Source organism: Pinus tabuliformis, chromosome 8, assembly GCF_031772625.1.
Source record: "Pinus tabuliformis cultivar Carrire ecotype Pingquan chromosome 8, CPIR1, whole genome shotgun sequence".
Taxonomy (NCBI): domain Eukaryota; kingdom Viridiplantae; phylum Streptophyta; class Pinopsida; order Pinales; family Pinaceae; genus Pinus; species Pinus tabuliformis.
The window spans coordinates 2,052,039,689-2,052,059,942 of record NC_142294.1 but is presented as its reverse complement, the minus strand read 5'-3'; the positions used below and the strand labels follow the sequence as shown (position 1 = coordinate 2,052,059,942).

Below are 20,254 nucleotides of genomic sequence, written 5' to 3'. Positions count from 1 at the left end.
GATGGGTATACTTGCATTTAAGTTGTATATTTCATTTTCATAGATCTATTTGCTAATTGTTTACTTGCATCTTAGTTGTATATTTCAGTTTCATAGATCTTTTCGCTAAACGTATACTTGCATTTCAGTTGTATATTTCAGTTTCATAGATTTGTTTGCTAAATGTTTACTTGCATTTCAGTTGTAGATATCCACATTTGGACCTTCAAAATGGCATCTAGAGGATTGGTGAAGCTGGCCCTCTCCTGTTCGTGTGTTGTGCTACGATAACCTCTACTCATGTTTATCTATAAGAGTGATTCAACAATGGATGGGAAAATCGTTTCGTGATATCTAATTGGAAGAAGGATGAGGTTGCAACAAGGGAGTAGCTTCACACTGCTAGAAGATGGAACGATGACCCCAATGACAAAGGGATTCAATCTCATCCATATGCACATTTCTTTGCCATTTTGTATGAGTTTCTAGAATTTAACAACAAGGTTAAGACACATGTTCTGCAATTTTCTATGAAGCATGAGCAGAAACTTGACTACGATGGTGGATATTTGACGTAATTGAGCGGTGATGTGTACCAAAATAATTTTGGTGGAGATACACCTTACGACATCATGTTTTTTCCAAACATATGTGGTTACTGTATAAACAAGGGAAGCTGTGAGGTAGCAAGTCCCTGCATTGAGTGGGGTAGAATGCTTTTCCACGTTGGCGCGACTGGGCCAATAAGAGAAGTAGCTGTTGAAGCAGCGTTCCCCATATAGACCTCGAGATTTCGGAAGCAACATTCTTCTCATGGCCCCTGGGACGGCAGACCTTCGTGAACCAAAAGTGAACTGACCTTATGAGCTCTTTTTTCGCAGTCCATTCACTTGTCTACCAATATCAGTCTCCTGGAAACTCTGTTATTCTGCAGGTGGGGATGGCATAAATGTTGTCATGACCTGCAAAGAAGTAGGTGTCAGTGAAATCATACACAATAAAATTATAGTTTAAACAAAGTAAGATGAAGCAAATAAACCCAAGCCAAAGGCAGCCCACAAGGCATGACAACAAACTGGCTGTGCTGTTAGTACTGAAGTGGGGTGAGACCATATGCACTGGATATTTTGAAGATCATGAACTCTCAAGGTATCTACCCTGGATCATTCATGATGAAAGCAGATGACCATGTAATAATATTTGCAAAACCCACTAAGATATAGTGAAATATTATCGGTGCTCCTATTTGTCACTTCTGCAAAGTCATGCAAGAAAACGAACAAGAACCTTCGTGAACCAAAAGTGAACTGACCTTATGAGCTCTTTTACTAGCTTTCAAATGTCAGCACAAGAATGTTTTCGCAGTCCATTCACTTGTCTACCAATATCAGTCTCCTGGAAACTCAAAGAGGAAGTCAATAACTAAAATAGAAATAAGCTAAAACTAAGAAGAACAACATAATATTTTAACAAGAAGCTAATAAGGTCTGTTATTCTGCAGGTGGGGATGGCATAAATGTTGTCATGACCTACAAAGAAGTAGGTGTCAGTGGCCTGAAAATCTCTCATGAAGCTAATTAAAATAAAATGAATTTCAAACACAAAACTGCTTTATATCAAATAATGCACTAATTCGAATAGCGCGCTTTGTAAATGAATAAAAAAGTGCCAGAAACATTACATAACTTGCTGTGAAAATGATTTCACAACCTGAACTTTTGTTTTGTCATGATTCCTTAATAAATATAATAGCATACCTCAAAAAAAAGCACAACCACTTTTACAGATGGGCTGCGTTTGGCCACATAGTGAATGGATGTTACAGGTGAACAACAGAAGGTATCGACTACCATATAGAGAGCTGAGTTTCAAGTCGGTGAAAGATTCTTCTCTTAACTGTCATTTTAATTCTTGCATAATTTGGCCACAAGTCCCCATCATGATTACTTTGGCATTGATATGAGAACTCACACAAGGGAGAGAATAATGAGGCTTTTTATTCATCCCATGGTTGTATTTGTTTATATTACAGAGTAGAACAGATGAAATGAATAAAAAAGTGCCAGAAACATTACATAACTTGCTGTGAAAATGATTTCACAACCTGAACTTTTGTTTTGTCATGATTCCTTAATAAATATAATAGCATACCTCAAAAAAAAGCACAGCCACTTTTACAGATGGGCTGCGTTTGGCCACATAGTGAATGGATGTTACAGGTGAACAGCAGAAGGTATCGACTACCATATAGAGAGCTGAGTTTCAAGTTAGTGAAAGATTCTTCTCTTAACTGTCATTTTAATTCTTGCATAATTTGGCCACAAGTCCCCATCATGATTACTTTGGCATTGATATGAGAACTTACACAAGGGAGAGAATAATGAGGCTTTCGATTCATCCCATGGTTGTATTTGTTTATATTACAGAGTAGAACAGATGAGTGGATGAGCTGTGGCAGATGTGAAGCAAAACCCTATTACAGAGATAGAGGGTTCATGGTGAAAGCTTCACAGTTTGAAATTATGTCTGCCAATATGGTGCAGAAGAGGAAACTTTGTGATTTTTTCATGTTTTGGGCACTGGTCATTGTTGCTCTGGTACTCTGTTGGAGTTTATGGAGAATTTTCTCTTATGGAATTGCTTATAGAGCTGTCACAATTGAAGCACAACAATCTTCAGCACAATGGAATTTCAGGATCCAGAGGTTTGATGATACCAATGTGACTGCTGGTACTCAAGAAAATCAAAATGTGAGTTCTGTTGTTCAACAGAATCAGAGCAATGAACATGAAATGAATGGCAAAGAAGAGGAATCCTTGTATCGGTCAATGGATGAGTGGGAGAAAAGTTTTGATAATTTCTATGCTAATTCTGACTTTACCTCAAGAGACAAAAATGGTTGAAGGCCCATCATCATCTGCTTCTGAGGTGCTTCAAAAACAAGCAGGATTACTGCAAGATCCATGGCTTGGACATGTTTTACAACAGAATCCTCCTTAATCAGAAAATGTACACTTTCTGGGCCAAAATTCCTTTGATTAGGGCAGCCATGGTGGCTCACCCTGAAGCTGAGTGGATATGGTGGATGGACTCAGATGCTGTGATCACAGACATGGAATTTGAGCACCCATTGGAGAAGTACAAGGACTTCAATTTCATAGTCCATGGATGGGAGGAAAATGTTTATAAGAAAAGGAGCTGGTTGGGAATCAATGTGGGGGTTTTTCTTATGAGAAACTATGAATGGTCCATGGATTTCATGGAGAGGTGGGCTGTGATGGGGCCTCAGAGTCCTCTGTATGAGTCCTTTGCTAAGATTTTAACTGATGTGCTGCCTGACAGAACCTAAACTGATTCTGATGACCAGTCTGCTCTTGTTTATCTTATGATCAAAGAGAAGAAGAAATGGACCAACAAGATTTATATTGAGAATGACTATTTTTTTCAGTATTATTGGTTGGACATTGTTGGAAATTTTGAGAATGTAAGTATCCTTGTCAAAATGGCATCCACCTCCTCATAGCTCTCTTTGTTTTCCAGCTTCTTGAGGATCAGGTACTTTTAGTGCAAGGAGAATCCAAAGGAAGATCTAGACTTTTGAGTAGTTCTAGGGCTTCTTTACTACCTACATGTTTTTCATCCACTAGCCGCTCAGAAAACCGGGTTTCCAACTGGTTTGATGGCTAGGGCTAATGAACCGACCGATTTGACTGGTTTCTAGTTCAGACCGGCCAGTTTTGAAAACTATGCTTGGAATGGCAAATATATGATTAGGATTTCACCAAGCTCTCCTCCCAGGGAGTGAATGATGTGAGATGAAGTTTTGAGACATGGTTTGCAAATTTGCAATCAACATAAAATTGAAATCAAATGCTAACTGAGAATGCAGATAATACAAGTCACCAAAAAAAGATAAAATCTCTTCAGCTCTTCCAATTCCTTCTCAAACTGAACTCTGATTCGTGTATTCTGTCATAAATAGAAAGAAATGTATGTAGTGAGCTTAAAATGATGCTCCAAGTTCATATACATACTTAGGCAGCTTCCAATAAGCTAACATCAGGATCTAGGTAAACTAATAAATATTGGCTGAACAAATCTAGCAATAGCAGAAAGCAAACTTACCAAATCTTGCACAACAAATTTAGCAAATTTAGAATAGAGAAGTTATATGGAAATATTCTGGAAGTACCTCTTCTTCATGAGGCTTTCTAATTCACTCCTGTTCCTTCGGTATCCTCAGCATCTCATGGTACAGAGGGTCAGGAACATTTGTTTGCACAGACCTTGACGGTGCAGATATGTGAATTTGTGCATTATTAGATGCTACAAATTGTGAAACCTGAAATGGTTCATTCCCTCTAGTTAAGCCATTCAAAAACATGGATGTCTCGGTGGTGGCACTCAATCTCTCAGACATATCTATCACCAAAGGAGGTGATTCGGATTTAAACAGGAACGCAACAAATTACAAAGATAACCATATACACAAAGATGCAGCGGAAATAATACTTCATTTCATTAATGGAAAATACTGAAATATGCTTACAACCAGAAATGGAAATAAACTAGCTAGGGCGATGGTAGCTTATCTCTTAGAAGAGATTTGATGGCTACATGCCTCTGAACTATGTTACAATGAGGCTCGAAGGCCTATTTATTGTTGAGAAACAATGGAAAAACCCTTAACATTCCAAAACCTAACCCTAGGAGATGAAACGCCAAACTGTGGGCCCCGTTTGGGGTAAATTGGTACATGAACTTCCCGGGGTCGTAACTTTGCCATATGATCTCCGTTTGACGCGTACAATAGCTCATTAGAAAGATCTATCCGAGCACTATCATTGTTGGAACGATCAACATCGGTCCATTCCATGGACCCATGTTTCCCCCAGATTCCCCAAAAAACGTCGTTTAAGGCCTCAAAACGCCTCCGGAAGTTCAGGACCCAAAAAAACTGCTAAAAATAGTAAGTTGTGCTACAATTAAGGAAACTGAAAATGCTGAGAAAGACAATGGTGGGGGTCCAGGTGGACTTGGTAGGTGGCCACCAATATCCACCTGGATCATTCCTCCCCCCTTAGGAAGCAATGGTCCCCATTGCATTGAGCTCCTCCATGAGGTGAGGAAACTTCTGCTGAACTTGTTCCCTTGTGAGCCACTTGCCCTACTGAAGGAGTTGGCCTGCTTTGACAACTCGATACAGTTGGATATTCTGTTAGCGCGTGTTCTTGATCTGTGTGTCCATGATTCGATCAGTTGCAGCTTGTTCCATGCAATATAGATTTAATTCTGTGGGTTTGAGCTGTTCTGCAATGTCGGATGTGTCTAGCAATGGTGGAAAGTATGGCCGAAGGCGGTCCACATTGAACACTGGGTGCAGGCCAAGGAATGGGGGAATGCTGAGCTCAAATGCATTGTCTCCCATAGCCTTAGTATTGGTGTAAGGACCATATCGGAGTGGTCTCAATTTCCGATAGGCTCTAGTAAGGCGTTCCTTTTGCAAATGCAACCAGACTTTGTCGCCCACCTGAAACTTGTGTGGCACCCGATGTTGATCATGTCGCTGCTTGTACTTGGCATTTGATTTCTCAAGAATGTCATGGACCTACTGGCGAATATGTTGGATGCGCTCAATGAAGCTGGTGGCCTTATCTGTTTCGGACTGGACATGAGCTGAATTCATGTGAGTAGCTGCAAGTGGCATGGCCACATCAATGGGGCATAGTGGCTGGAATCCCAAACCCACATGAAAAGGGCTATGGCCAGTGGAGCTGTGAAGAGCTCGGTTGTAGCTGTGCTTAACATAGGGGAGGCTCTCGTCCCATGTGCGGGGATGCTTTGAGTTATACATGCGCAGAATGTGCACAATCATCCTATTGACAACCTCTGTCTGGCCATCAGTTTGAGGATGGAAGGCTGTGGACTTCATGAGTTTGGTGGCCAGCATTGACCAGAGACTGGACCAAAATGTGCTGAGAAACCGACTCTCCCGATCTGAAATGATAGACTGTGGGATCCCAAAGTGCACCCACACTCGTTCAAAGAAGAGTTTAGCAGTGGCTTCTGCTGTGATATTCTTCTTGCAGTCCATCATAATGGCCATCTTCGAGAACCTGTCGACGACCACAAAAACGCAGTCATTTCCATGCTTAGTGGAAGGAAGGCCTGACATGTAATCCATGGAGATGGATTCCCAAGGTCGACTAGGGGTAGGCAACGGGGTATAGAGGCCTTGCTTCTTAATGGTCGGTTTGGCAATGGAACAGGCAGTACATGATCAGATGTACTTCCCAACATCCTGTCCAAGATTCGGCCAATAGAAATAATTTTTCAGTACTGCCACTGTTTTCTCGACCTTGAAATGCCCAGCAGCCCGACTGTAGTGTGCTTCCCAAATCATCTTGGCACGCTCGCTTGAAGGAACACAAAGGTGACTGAGGTGGCATAATAGGGCATCCTGGAGGTGAAAATCTGCAACATGCCGACCCTCCAAGAGTGCCTGGTATGTGTGGCCGAATTCTGGGTCGCTTTTGTAGAGAAGTGGCCAATCTGAAGTCTCGTGCCCACAAGAGTTGAGCACGGTGGTCAGCGCCATGATCGGTGGTCGACTGAGGAAATCTGCAACATTATTGGTGTTGCCCTTTTTATACTTGATATTCAAGTGAAACTGTTGCAGGTATGTAGACCACTTCTGATGGCGATCATTCTGCAATTTCCCTTGGGTCTGTATGAACTGTAGGGGTCAGTGGTTTGTGTAGATGACCGTTTCCTTCCCCAAAATGTAATGCTTCCATTGTCGGCAGGCATGTACAATGGAATACATCTCCTTATCATAAGTGGGGTACTTCCTGACTGTGTCTGAAATCATTTCACTGTGATATGCCACTGGATGTCCATGTTGAGTAAGGACTGCCCCAATAGCATAGTCGGAGGCATCTGTCTCGACCTCAAATGGTTGTTGTAAATCTGGTAACGCGAGCACTGGTGCCGTGCAGAGGCGATCCTTCAACTCCCTGAATGCCTTCTGTTGAGATTCAGACCAAAAGAATTTTGCTTTCGCCCCTCCCTTGGTGACTTGACTCAAGGGCCAAGAAATATGACAAAACCCAAGCACAAACCTACGGTAGAAGTTGGCAAGACGTAGAAAGCTGCGGAGCTCTGTTAGAGTGGTTGGAGAGGGCTAATCCTGAATGACTTGGACCTTGGCTGGATCGACATGCACCCCCTGTTCATCAATGATGTATCCCAGATACTGAACCTCGGTCATGCCAAAAGTGCATTTCTCCAAATTGGCACATAGCTTGTGTTGCCGCAGTGTTTGGAGAACCTGTCGGATGTGGTGGAGGTGCTCTTCCCAACTCTGGCTGAAGATCAGAATGTCATCCAAGTATACTACTACAAAGGAGTTGGTGAATGGCCACAAGATGTCATCCATTAACCTCATAAAGGTTGCAGGAGCATTCGTCAATCTGAAAGGCATGACCAACCATTCGAAGAGGCCCTCCTTGGATTTGAAGGCAGTCTTCCACACATCTAAGGGTTCGATTCGTACCTGGTGATATCCTGACTTCAGATTGATCTTGCTGAAATATTTCGCCCCCTTTAGTTGGTCTAGGAGGTCATCAATCTGCGGGATCGGGTACCTATTACGAACAGTGATCTTGTTCAGCGCCCGGTAATCAATACAAAGTCTCCACGTCCCATCCATCTTCTGTACCAACACGATCGGGCTCCCACAGGGCGATGAACTCGGATGGATGTGACCTTTCTGCAGGAGCTCCTGAATCTGCCTCTTGATTTCATTGTTTTCCAGAATGGAGCGCCGATAAATTGGTCCATTGGGTAGCGGCGCACCTGGGGTCAGATCGATGGAGTGCTTGACTTGACAGTGCAAAGGAACCCCTGCCGAGGAGGTGAAGATGTCTTCGTACTCCTCCACAATCTTGTCCATCTGTAGTTGTCGTGCAGAGGGACCCCATTTGGAGGCCGCGGCCACTGTCTTCTTCTTCCCTTGAGGGCGTATCATCAGGAAAACAAATTTCCTAGTTTTGGAAATGATCTTACTGCATTGTTTTGCAGTAATCAAAGAGATGGTGGCAGGTGGTGCTACCTCTGGTATCCTGAACAACTTGTTTCGTAATGTAATAATAACAGCACGGGGTCTTGATTCATACACAGCATGTCGCTTCCACAAGTATGGTTGTCCTAGTAATACATCACAAACTTCAAGGGGAGCAATGTCACACAATACCTCATCCGTGAAGGGCTTGATGTTGTATGGAAGGCGACACTGTTGGCTCACTCGAAGATCTCGCAATGGTGTATGGTTGTGGATGTGCTGTGGTCGGTAAGCCCAACCGCTTCACAACCTCTGCCGAAATGAGGTTCTTTTGACTCCTGCTATCAACAATGAACTGTATCAGGGAGCCCTTTACCCACATCTGGGAGTGGAAGAGACGCTCCTCCTCCTCTGTATCTTCGGGTTCATTTTCTGGACCTTTGCGGTAGCAACAGTGGCGCTGGGATCCGCATCAATGATCTGCTTCCCTTTTTCACACCCCTTATCGGGTTCTGACTCAGAGTCAGAACATGCATCTGATTCTGAAAGCTTTAGCTCAGCCACCAATGACTGCTTGGCCCGACACTCACGTGTGTTGTGAATGGAGCTCTTATGGAACTCGCACCATTTTCCAGTGTCCTTTCTCGGCTTCGCGACATTGTTCTTTGCTTGCAGCTTCGGCTGGTTGTCTTGGGCTGTCCCGCCTTGGCTCTGTCCTTTGTTCTGTGGTTTAGGGTCACCTTTCCCCTGCTTTGGATTCGCAGATCCAAAGTCTCGCTTCTTTTGTTTAAACTTCTGCTCGACCTTGATGGCATACCGATATGCTGCGCCGAGCGAGGGGATGTTTAGGAATTGTATTTCTTCCTGGATGTACTTGTGCAGGCAGCCACGGTATTTGAGTATCAAATGTTGCTCCGAATCCTTGATACCCAACTTTGTGCGAAGGGTATGGAACAGATTGGTGAACTCCGGCACGTCTTGGTCCCTTCCCTGCCACAGCGTGGTCCACTTTATGTATTCATCCTCATAGCTTCCGACAGGGTAGTACTGCTCCTTGATGGCATCCCGGAACGAATCCCGGGTGGGTGCGGCTGAAAATAGTGAGCCAGTACTTTCATCCTTCTGCTTGCAGTAGGTTTCCCACCAGTCCTTGACGTGGGGGGCTTCTTTGAGAAGAGCAAAAACAATCTTTTCCCGACTCGAAAATTCATGAAAAGAAAAATAACCCTCTAGCAGATTTAACCATTTATCTATGGCATCGGCGTCTATCTGACCCTCGAATATGGGGATTTCAAAATTAACTTTTACCTTAAAGGGTGTGGCGTTTCCAGAGGAGCTGCTGGAAGCCGATGCGCCGCTTCTGGGTAGCCGCTGAAGGATCTGGGCAAAGTTGTCCATCATCGCGTTCCGTTGTCGCTCGAGCACTTCTTCGAGCAAGATTTTGATGGGATCTCCTGCCCCCTCGTCTTTCTTCTCGTCCGCCATGGGAGGCCGTCGGGATTTGCGAGGCTGGTCTTGCAAAGGTTCAACCAGTTCAAGCCCTAACGCTTTATATCCCGACCTTGTTGGGAACATGCAAAGAAAAACAAAGAAAAAGCAGATCGCTCTGATACCACTGATCCAGATTTAAACAGGAACGCAACAAATTACAGAGATAACCATATACACAAAGATGCAACGGAAATAATACTTCATTTCATTAATGGAAAATACTGAAATATGCTTACAACTAGAAATGGAAATAAACCAGCTAGGGCGATGGTAGCTTATCTCTGAGAAGAGATGTGATGGCTACATGCCTCTGAACTGTGTTACAATGAGGCTCGAAGGCCTATTTATTGTTGAGAAACAATGGAAAAACCCTTAACATTCCAAAACCTAACCCTAGGAGATGAAACGCCAAACTGTGGGCCCCATTTGGGGTAAATTGGTACATCAACTTCCCGGGGTCGTAACTTTGGCATATGATCTCTGTTTGACGCGTACAATAGCTCATTAGAAAGATCTATCCGAGCACTATCATTGTTGGAACAGGCAACATCGGTCCATTCCATGGACCCATGTTGCCCCCGGATTCCCCAAAAAACGTCGTTTAGGGCCTCAAACTGGCTCCGGAAGTTTAGGACCCGAAAAAACTGCTAAAAATAGTATGTTGTGCTACAATTAAGGAAACTGAAAATGCTGAGAAAGACAATGGTGGGGGTCCAGGTGGACTTGGCAGGTGGCCACCAATATCCACCTGGATTAGGAGGCTGAGATGATTAAACATCTATGTGCTGAGAGTGTGGGTCCCTCTCAACATACAGTAATTAGGTGCTAAATAACCATTGGTTTTATCCCAAATTTATTAAACATCTATGTGCTGAGAGTGTGTGTCCCTCTCAACATCCAGTAATTAGGTGCTAAATAACCAGAAATCAAAATATATAAAAGACATCAATTATTAATCATCACTGGGCCAGAATCATCACTGAGCAGGGCTGAAACCATGAATGGCATAGACTAGTGATATCGCTGAAACCTTCTCGAAGATGGTTCAACACAATCTATCTTGGAGTAGGTATTTATTAAGAATCTGATTGAAATATTCAAACAGGGAATCACCATGCAAATAGTTCATCAAAGTAAGCCCCTGAATATAAAGATTACTTCACCATGTAGAGCCCCTGAATATGAAGATGACAGTTAGACTTCTAAACTCTGGTTTCCCCATAAAAGAAACTTAACATCTTCCCAGGAAATTGGTTGTAATGGACTGTAATGAGATACTTCATCCTCTTAGTATCTAAATTTGCAAGAGGCTAAAATATATCAAATATATTGAAAGAAATTAGGTTTCTTAATGAATTAAGAAACATCAGTAATTGATCATTTAACTAAATGCTATACTAAGGTTCAAATACAAGTTAATATTATAGACAATACCAACTTTTTCTAGTCACAAATTTAATAAGAATGCAATTTTTGGATCAATAGGAACTTCGATTTCTTATATCACCAGATTCCGACAATGGAAGATAAGATTGCTACAAAATTAGACGGAACTGACCCAAACTTTGAGTTATGCTAAACTTTTGCCCCAACCTATATCAAAATGTCAATTAAAGTTTTGGATCAATAGAAACTTCGATTCTTATATCACCAGATTCCGACAATGGAAGATAAGATTGCTACAAAATTAAATGGAACTGACTCAAAGTATCACCAAATAGGTTGGAACCACCATGAACCATGAATGATTTCAACTTGCCCTGCGAATGCCGGGCAGGTGAGTCTGCATGGTGGATAGTGTTTGCCATAGTGGACATCTAAGAAGAAAATTAACAAGTTATAATATGAAATATACATATAACAGGTCAAAACAAAATATGATACTGTTGAATATACATAAAGATTAAGAAGAAAATTAACAAGTTATAATATGAAATATACGTATAACAAGTCAAAATATGATATTGTTGAATGTACATAAAGATTAAAGGGAGATCAACCATTGATCATTTAATGAGATGCCATACACACAAGTCCATATTCCTCAATTTTAAACCATCACATACATCAAGAAGAGAGATCATGGCCTGCTGGGATAAATCTCCAAACTGATAACCAATAACTACTGCAATAGGCACCCAAATATTGTAATAATAGGAGATTTGGCGATTGCTGGGTTGGAAATTGCGTACAAAATGGAAAAGATCCTACACAACTCCAAATTACTGTCAATTACCTGGTATCATTGTCTCTCCATGAAATGATGAGGTCGAATCAAATCCATAAACAAAATAGTGCTAAAAAATTCAACAGAAATAGAGGGACAACTTATAAACCCATTCCCTGAGTTCAGCCTATCAATGTAATCATCAAATTGATGCCATGTGCATAGATGATGTTACCCATATTGACCTAAATTAGCAAAACCCATTCGAATATGATATTGTACTCTAGATAAAGACAACAACCAGGACCACACATGGTAACAAGCAAATTAAGCAAGAGTAACTGCAACTTGAAAGTAATTGTTTGCAACTAGAGAATATAGATAATTGTCATAATGAAGTTTTAACAGTTAGCTTCAAGTCCGACGGCAAAGAAAATACTGTCGTATGACCAAACAGATCAGAGCTACAACAGTTGATGAGTGTCGTAAATAGATGATTCAAAAGACCTCAACAACTGCGCATCAGTAAACTGTCTACTTCCCTGGTGCACCATACCATGTTGATCATGAGAATCATTTTGTGTTTCTGAGGACCTGCGCATCAAATCTATGGTGCCTTGGATATCTTGTGAGCTTGCAGCCTGAGACACTCTGAAATTGCTCCCCTGCAGCAAGCCAAATACATGTCCTCCAAAGTTTCCAATGCCACCTGCATTGGAACATTTGTTTGCACAGACCTTGACGGTGCAGATATGTGAATTTGTGCATTATTAGATGCTACAAATTGTGAAACCTGAAATGGTTCATTCCCTCTAGTTAAGCCATACCGTTGCCATTACATTTGTGACAGAAAGCAGAATTCAGCAGCTCACCAGTTTTCAATCATGGCTATTCGAAGTCCATACCCCACTGAGCATGAAGACCACCAGAAGCAAGGCCATGCCCGAAGAAGAAGCCATAAGCAAGCCCCATGAAGATTGAACCAAGCCATTAGATATGAGAATGTTAAAAAATAAAAATAATAAAGTGAATTAAATTAAATTAAAAAGAGACGTTGCCACGCCAAGAGCATGCTTCCCAGGTGTCGGAGGTATGGAGATCAAGTGTTGCCTGTCTTATCTCGAATGCATGCCTCACTTCCAATTTCTTCTCCTGCACAGACTTCGCCAGTGTCTGAGCCCAGATGGGTTGCTGTTGCTGTTGCTATTACCATTGCCATTGCCAGCGCCACCACCACTGCCTCCATCTTTTTCATTGACAGTATAAACTATCAGCCCAATGTCCCCCGCAGCCATTACTACACAACTCTGCTAATTCCCCTCGACCACAGCGCTGTGATTCCCCCTTCTACCCCATTCTCTCCACCCCCTCCTCCTACTATAGCAAAGGTGCCTGCCTTCATTTATAACCCCGCACCTTCCTCCCACAAGAGCTCCAGCCATATTTATGTACCAATTATTGCATCCGTAGGATGAGAACTACTTCTTGGACTAGGGCTTCTGGGAGCCATTTGATTTTCAAGAAAGAGGCGAAGAAAACCAGAGATAATAAAGCTAGATGCAGGCGATGTGGATGGTTTTAAGATCGAATCAAGCATTCTTTCGAACATGTCGGAATTGCTGGCATTAGACAGATTGATAGGCTTTTCCTTCAAACAACTTTAGGAGGCCACAAACAATTTCAGCGAGGTGCACAGAATCAAGAATTCCGTCTTCCAAGCGGTTCTGCATGGAAGCAGAGTGGCGATCAAATAGATGAGAGGGCAGGTATCAAAGGAGATCAATGCCCTTCACAGATTCCACCACACGAGTCTCGTCACTCTGCTCGGCATCTGCATTGAAGAATCGTCGGACCAGGACTCGTACCTTGTCTTTGAGTACACTGAAAATGGGTCCCTTAGCAACTATATCCATAGCGCACGGTCACATGCAGGGGGTTCGAACTTGTCATGGAACCAGAGGCTGCAGATCGCTCTGGACATCGCAGAGGGGTTGGAGTATCTGCATCAACTCCCACCTGTGTTCACAAGGACCTTAATAGCCACAATATTTTTCTGGACAAGAATTTTTGAGCAAAGATCACCAATTTCAGATTGGCAAAATGCGAAGAAAATGCAGGTTCTTGTCTGTAGAAGTGGTTCCAAGTTGAAGGCAGAAGGTGAAAGGCTCCTGGGTAAAGGCTTATTCCTTCCTTCTCCTTCCTTCTCCTTCAGAGCCAACCCTGTACTAGTCAATGACACAATTAGATGAACCCTGGAATATTCCAGGGCTGTAGGCTGGATAATACAACAATATTGTAAAAGCATTCAGCAGTTGAGCAGGGTTGCATTCAGCAGTTGAGCAGGGTCAATCATAGAGCGCTAGCGATGGGTAGAAGTAGGAAGTAACTTCTATATTTTTACTTCTGTATTTTTTTATTCATGATTCATTTTCCTTTCTTCATGAATCATTCCCCCTGTATGGCGAGTTTCCAGTGCTGCCAGTCCTGCAATAAGATTTGGAATAAGATTACACCTGGTTACATGCAAACATAAGAGATGGCACCTGGAAGTTGTGGCAGGTAGGAGTGGCAGGCGTACAAGCGGTGATAAGTAGTGGTGGTAGGCATACCCTGGCGTACAAGTAGGGTTGATGCTTCCTCTATTATACCATGTAGTCCATGGAAATCCAAAATAGCGGAGCTAACATTTAGTGTCGTCGACTAATGCCAGCATTAGATTAGGTAGTATTTTTACCAGTTTCAAAATATCAAGCAAACACAAAATTATAACATATGCTTTAGCTTCGGATTAGCTTCGGTCCTCAGGAAGAGGCCAAATAACATGATTTATCAATATGTGTCTACAAAACTTGGTTTATAGTTGATAAGCGAGGAGTAAAAGCAGCACTAATAATGCTAAAGTGCTCATTTCCGATTACTATAGTCCATGCTTGGACGGCAGGGACTAATAAGATTCATGCAATTCTTGCTTATGCTAGAAAGGACCATCCTATTAAGAAGGATGTATCGCATGAATCAAATCAATTTACTCATGTTTATATTTTATTCTTCACCCTGCTGCTACTTATATCGTTCTCATTGATAACAATGAGAAATATTCTGGAACTTTATGTTGGAAATAATTACGATCGTCTGTCAATTCACCGAACACCTCCTACACCACCTCATTGCCTTTACTTTTCCAGTATTGAAGAGGCGCCACCGCCATACTCACCACCATGACCCTTCTAGCCTGAAGAGGCCTTAACCGACTTCATAGTTTTGTATAAATATAGCTGAGTTGTGATAGAAGAATATATAGTCCGGACACACAGTCCAAGTATTGGTATGTAGCTGTAGTTGCTGGTTTACTGTTTCAATGTTATGAGTAGTTTTTGTTAGCAATCGAAGTTGCATGTTTGAGTTATGTACATTGTGTTATACTCTCATTAATCTTTCAATTGGTATCAAAGCCAAATGAGCAAGGAATTGTTGAAGGAATCATTTGCAAAGAGAGATGGTCATTGCTATGTGAACAACCACCAACCACATTAAGTTCGTAGCATGTTCTTATTGTGAAGAGAAGATTGTCTGAAGATAAAGCCACCCCTACTCAGTTGTAGTAGAGTTGTAGTGAAGTCATGGTGTGGTTGGAGTGTAAGCCAGTGTCGGCTAGCATGAAGTAGAAACTAAGGAATGAGCTACTTGTGTGCGTGAGTCAACGTGTGATACAGTGACCATTGAGGTCGATTTCCCGTGGGTTTGAGTTGCAGTGAGTGTGTGAGAACACCATAAAGTATTGTGGTGTGAAGTGGCTGAGGTACGAGCAATTGGTAATTTCTGTACGTGGAGTATATAAGAGTCCATCGATTGATTAGAGTTGAAGCTTCCATGTTATGAAAAGAAACTATAGAAGCTCATACTGTCACCCATCACTCGTTTGAAGAGCCAGTGAAGTTTGTAGTCACTGGTTTGGTGAAAGGAGGTCTGGTTATGAGTGCAATTTGCATGAAGCTGATGCTCTAATTTTTGGAGAACGTGTTGTGTGATTTTTGCAAATCATGGCATAACTGACTATGCTCTGCAGCATTTCAAAAGTAAATTCTATGTAGCATGGCCCTGTGTGAGGGTCACGTATAACTGCCTTGTGTGGGGAGGACTGCTCCAAATTTGGAGGCGCCTACGATTTGTATCGATTTCTTAATAGAATCCATCGAATATTTATATTCTCCATCGACCTCATATTCTTCAAGATATTATTGTCCCTCACCCTGCAACTAGCACCGCTGGAAGAAGAAGGAAAAGCGTAAATGGAACCGTCGTTGAATATGTAAATTCTGCACCAGATTGCAGAGCCACTCGCCATATTGAGGTGTCGTGGATTGAGCTGAAAAGGGCAGCTGCAGTTTTTGTGTGGTTGAATGTCTACGTTGCTGTTAGCCTTGAAGAGTCAGCGTATCATTGAAAGTTTTTTTTTCCTTAAAATAAACAACGTATGTTTGGTGTAAATTAAGAGGAGGCATAAATTTAGTGTGAAAAGTCCCCTGAAAGTTACCAGAATGAAGTTGTAAGTCAAAAATCACGTAAAGGTGTTTTGGATGAAAATTGCGCCTTATGAGGTGCATATTAAAAATCATATTTTTTTCGGGGGCGATATGGAAGATATCTTCATTCAATCATGAAAGCAGCTATAAGATAGAGGAAAGACAATGGTCGCGGGTCGCAAAGCACGACTGAGGCAGATGAAGAAAATGAATTGAAAACAAAAGGAAAATATCATTGCCATGTTTAGAGAAGTTTAGGCTGAAGCCAAGGAACTGAGAAGTCTAGCCGAAGACAAAGAAGAAATCGAAGGTGATTGGTGTAGCTTTGATCTGCTACCACCACCTATGTTTACTGGTAAATATTTTGATTTATGGGTTATTAGAATGCTAACATTTCTTCGAGCTAAAGACTTAATTGAACATTCGTCTAACAAGCCATATGATGAAGTATGTGATGATTTAGCATTAAATTTTATAAAACAAGGATTGGATGAGAAGTTTTTGTGCAAGGTAGCAGAAGCTACAACTTCCAATGAAGCATGGAATATCCTCAAAGTAGAATTTGGTGCAAGGGGGAGTAATCAAGTCGAAGAAAGTAGTGTTGTTCAGCCTATTGTAGTAGTGCTTGAAGATGAGAATGAAGATGGATTTGTAGTAGTGAATCTACAGAGAGATGAAGGATTTTGTGAATCTCACTTGAAAGTGGATCACAATGTTGATGGTGTGTTATCAGTAGATGTTGATTTTGGCATAGATAATGTTGCCAATGGAGAAGCATCTGGTTTAGTGGATCCAACAATTGAAATTGTTGATGTTAAATTTGATGAAGAACAATTAACTCATGACGAGTGGTTGCAGATGATGCAACATAAACATCTTATTGATAGACTGTTATTTGGTGAGAGAAACCCACTTGTGTCTGAAAACCAAGTGGAAGAAAACCTATTTGTAGAAGCAAAGGTGGAGACTCAAGATTATGAGACATCCACAAAGTTAAAGAAGGAAGAAGAGGAGAAATCTCTCAGTCTAGAGCATAATGAACAGAACCAATATGGTTCTCAAAATGTTTTTTCATATAAACTTAAAAATGATTTTGTGTGTGGAAGCAACCGAGATGAAGCAACAAAACATGAAGAAGAATTAAAGTTACTTGAAGCATGGCTTGAAAAACCATGTATTGATGATGCCTGCATAGAAATTGCAGCTATGAATATTGAAGACAATATGGATGATATTGAAAATGAAAATGAAATTTTCATGTATTGGAGCCCTGAAGAGATTAAATTCTATTATGAACTTATGTTGCAGCAAATTGATAATCAGAAGATTGATGATGAAGAACAAACTATAGAAGATGACATGTGGCAGCAGTCCACATACGAACAGATTTTTGAAGAGGTAAAGGACGTCCATGGACACCCTGAAATGATTTTCTATGTTTTGGAAGAGCTGCAACAACAAATGAAGAAACTGAAATTTGAAGCCTACAACAAAAAGACAAAGATGAAGCAATTCAGAGGATACAGGATCTGGAAGAAAAGGAAAAGGAAATCGATCACAAGAGTTTAGGTCAAAATTTTGAACCATTGTGAGCATAGATGAGATTTAGACCAACATTCATGTTTAAGTTTTGTTGAGTCATGGTTATATTGTCGATCGTAATTAAGGGGGAGTGTTGGAAATAATTACGATCATTTGTCAATTCACTGAACGCCCCCTACACCACTTCACCGCCTTTACTTTTCTAGTATCGAAGAGGTGCCACTGCCATACTCACTGCCATGACCCTTCCAGCCTGAAGAGGCCTTAACCGACTTAATCATTTTGTATAAATATAACTGAGCTGCGATAGAGGAATATATCATCTGGATACACAGTCCAAGTACTGGTATGCAGCTGTAGCTGCTGGTTTACTATCTCAATGTTATGAGTAGTTTTTGTTAGCAACCGAAGTTGCATCTTTGAGTTATGTACGCTATGTTATACTCTCATTAATCTTTCACTTTATACACCGATTAGGATATTTTTCCATTTTCCCACAAAAACAAATTAAGGATCCTGATGCCAAAAGGACAAAAGACGGGGAACACAAACAGTACATTCCATATACAAAAGACAAAAAAATTGAGGGATATGACGAAATTCTACAAGAAATTCTATGTTCAGATGCCACAAAGGCAGAGGATTGGGATGATGAGGAGGATGGTGAGTGGAAAGCACCAACCACTCTAAATCCAGAGTACAAAGGATGATAGAAGCCAAATAAAATTAAGAATGCAAGGTACAGGGGAGAATGGTTTGCGCCAATGACTGACAATCCACATTTTAATGATGATCCGTAATTATATGTTTTCCCTAGTCTAAAATACTTAGGAATCGAGCCATGTCAAGTAAAATCAAGAACATTGTTTTTTATTGTTTGATGATCTAGAATATGCGAAGAAGTTGATAGAAGAGACATGAGGATAACACAAAGATGTTGAAAAAGAAGGTTTTGAAGCAGAAGAGAAAAGCAATGATGAGGAGGAAGGCTATAAGGATTCTAATAATGGGGAGATAGCTGACGAGGTTGAAGAGCCAGAAGAAGATGAGGAGGCTACTGAACATAACAAGTTGTACGTAATACACATTAGGTGGAAGTTATTTGGGGTAGAGATTCTAACATAAATTCAAATATTGTTAGCTTAGCGAGAAATTATAACATTCTGCACAATCGTATTTGATGTTCCAAAATGATTTGGAACAAATTTGGGTTGATTTCTATCAGGTATTTTATCAATTTTTTAATGACTAAGTGTCAAATGAATCTGTTAACCTACATAGAAAACTTGTCTCTTTTGAGAAATTTTCAATAGAAATAAATTTGGAAAGCTATTTAATATTTGTTAAAAGGAAATTTGGAAAGCTATTTGATATTTGTTAAAAAAAATATATCCATTCTTTTTTTTTTAAATGTATATTGCATTTTGATTTTGTGCGTTCTGGCAAAGGTCAATGAAAATTAGTGGCCTCTCATAGAGGCCGAAAGCTACAGAGTTCTGGTAGATGTTGTGTTCAAGTCACGAGAAGAATAGGGTAAGGTAGAGGTATGTGTTATGTCTCTATGTATATATAATTAGTTTCTTTGCATGCAAGTAACTCGGCTTTTTGTTTCAATAGAAGAGAAAAGAAGGAAAGAGGTCGGGTAAACATATAGTTTAACAATTCTATGATGATTATTGTGATACTGAGAATGAGCGTGAATGTGAATTCGAATTTGTGCCTCCCTTGACTAGAGCTCGCAGTGATTTGATTAATAAATCCAAAATCGAGGATGGTTCGATGGTTCCAGTGAAGAAAATGTGGCTCAAGAATTTTAGGTAGAGATTAGTATGTCGGGAAAGGTCTGCCATCCAATGAAATGTTGCTCGAATTCATGAATTGATACCTCATGGCATGCTGAGCCAACACCTTTTCTATTTGTAGTAGAATGGGATTGAGCCTCTCAATTTGAACAATCGGCCACTTAGCGCTTGCTTTTGATGATACTTAATTAACCCGGCTTACAAAATTACCAGTCACAGGAACTTGAAGCTTTCGAATATTTTTTATCATAGGCTTCCAACAAAAGTCTCTGATTCTGATCTTGCAAAGCTTGCTCCTAAGGATAAAACATCCGTGGAAACAAGATTGGCCAACACATTTGGATATTTTTCTCCAGGTTATGAAGGCAAGTTTTAATTGTAGTATCTTTGACTGTCTGTTTTTTAGGAAAATTATGGAAGTCCTTTTTACTCTCTTTTATCTATTACAACTAGCCGATGTGTAACTAAAAAATCAGATGTTTACAGTTTTGAGTTGTGGTCTGGATCTGAACTAATAACAAGCCAAAATGTAATTCTGGAGTTGATAATAGGCTAAAAGGACTTGGATGTGAAGCGGTATGAAGACAAGGTACTTTTTAATATGGAGCTTAGTTGATAATAGGCCAGAATGAAATTTTGGAGTTGTGATTATGGAGTTGATAACAATTGTTGATGGATCTCAGTTGAT

General features: G+C 40.9%; 2 pseudogenes; both read left to right on the top strand.

Moving 5' to 3' along the window:
• Positions 1 to 210: 210 nt before the first annotated feature.
• LOC149244705 (calreticulin-like) lies at positions 211 to 18,889 on the top strand (annotated as a pseudogene).
• Positions 2,271 to 4,366, top strand: LOC149244706 (putative glycosyltransferase 7; annotated as a pseudogene).
• Positions 18,890 to 20,254: the final 1,365 nt, after the last annotated feature.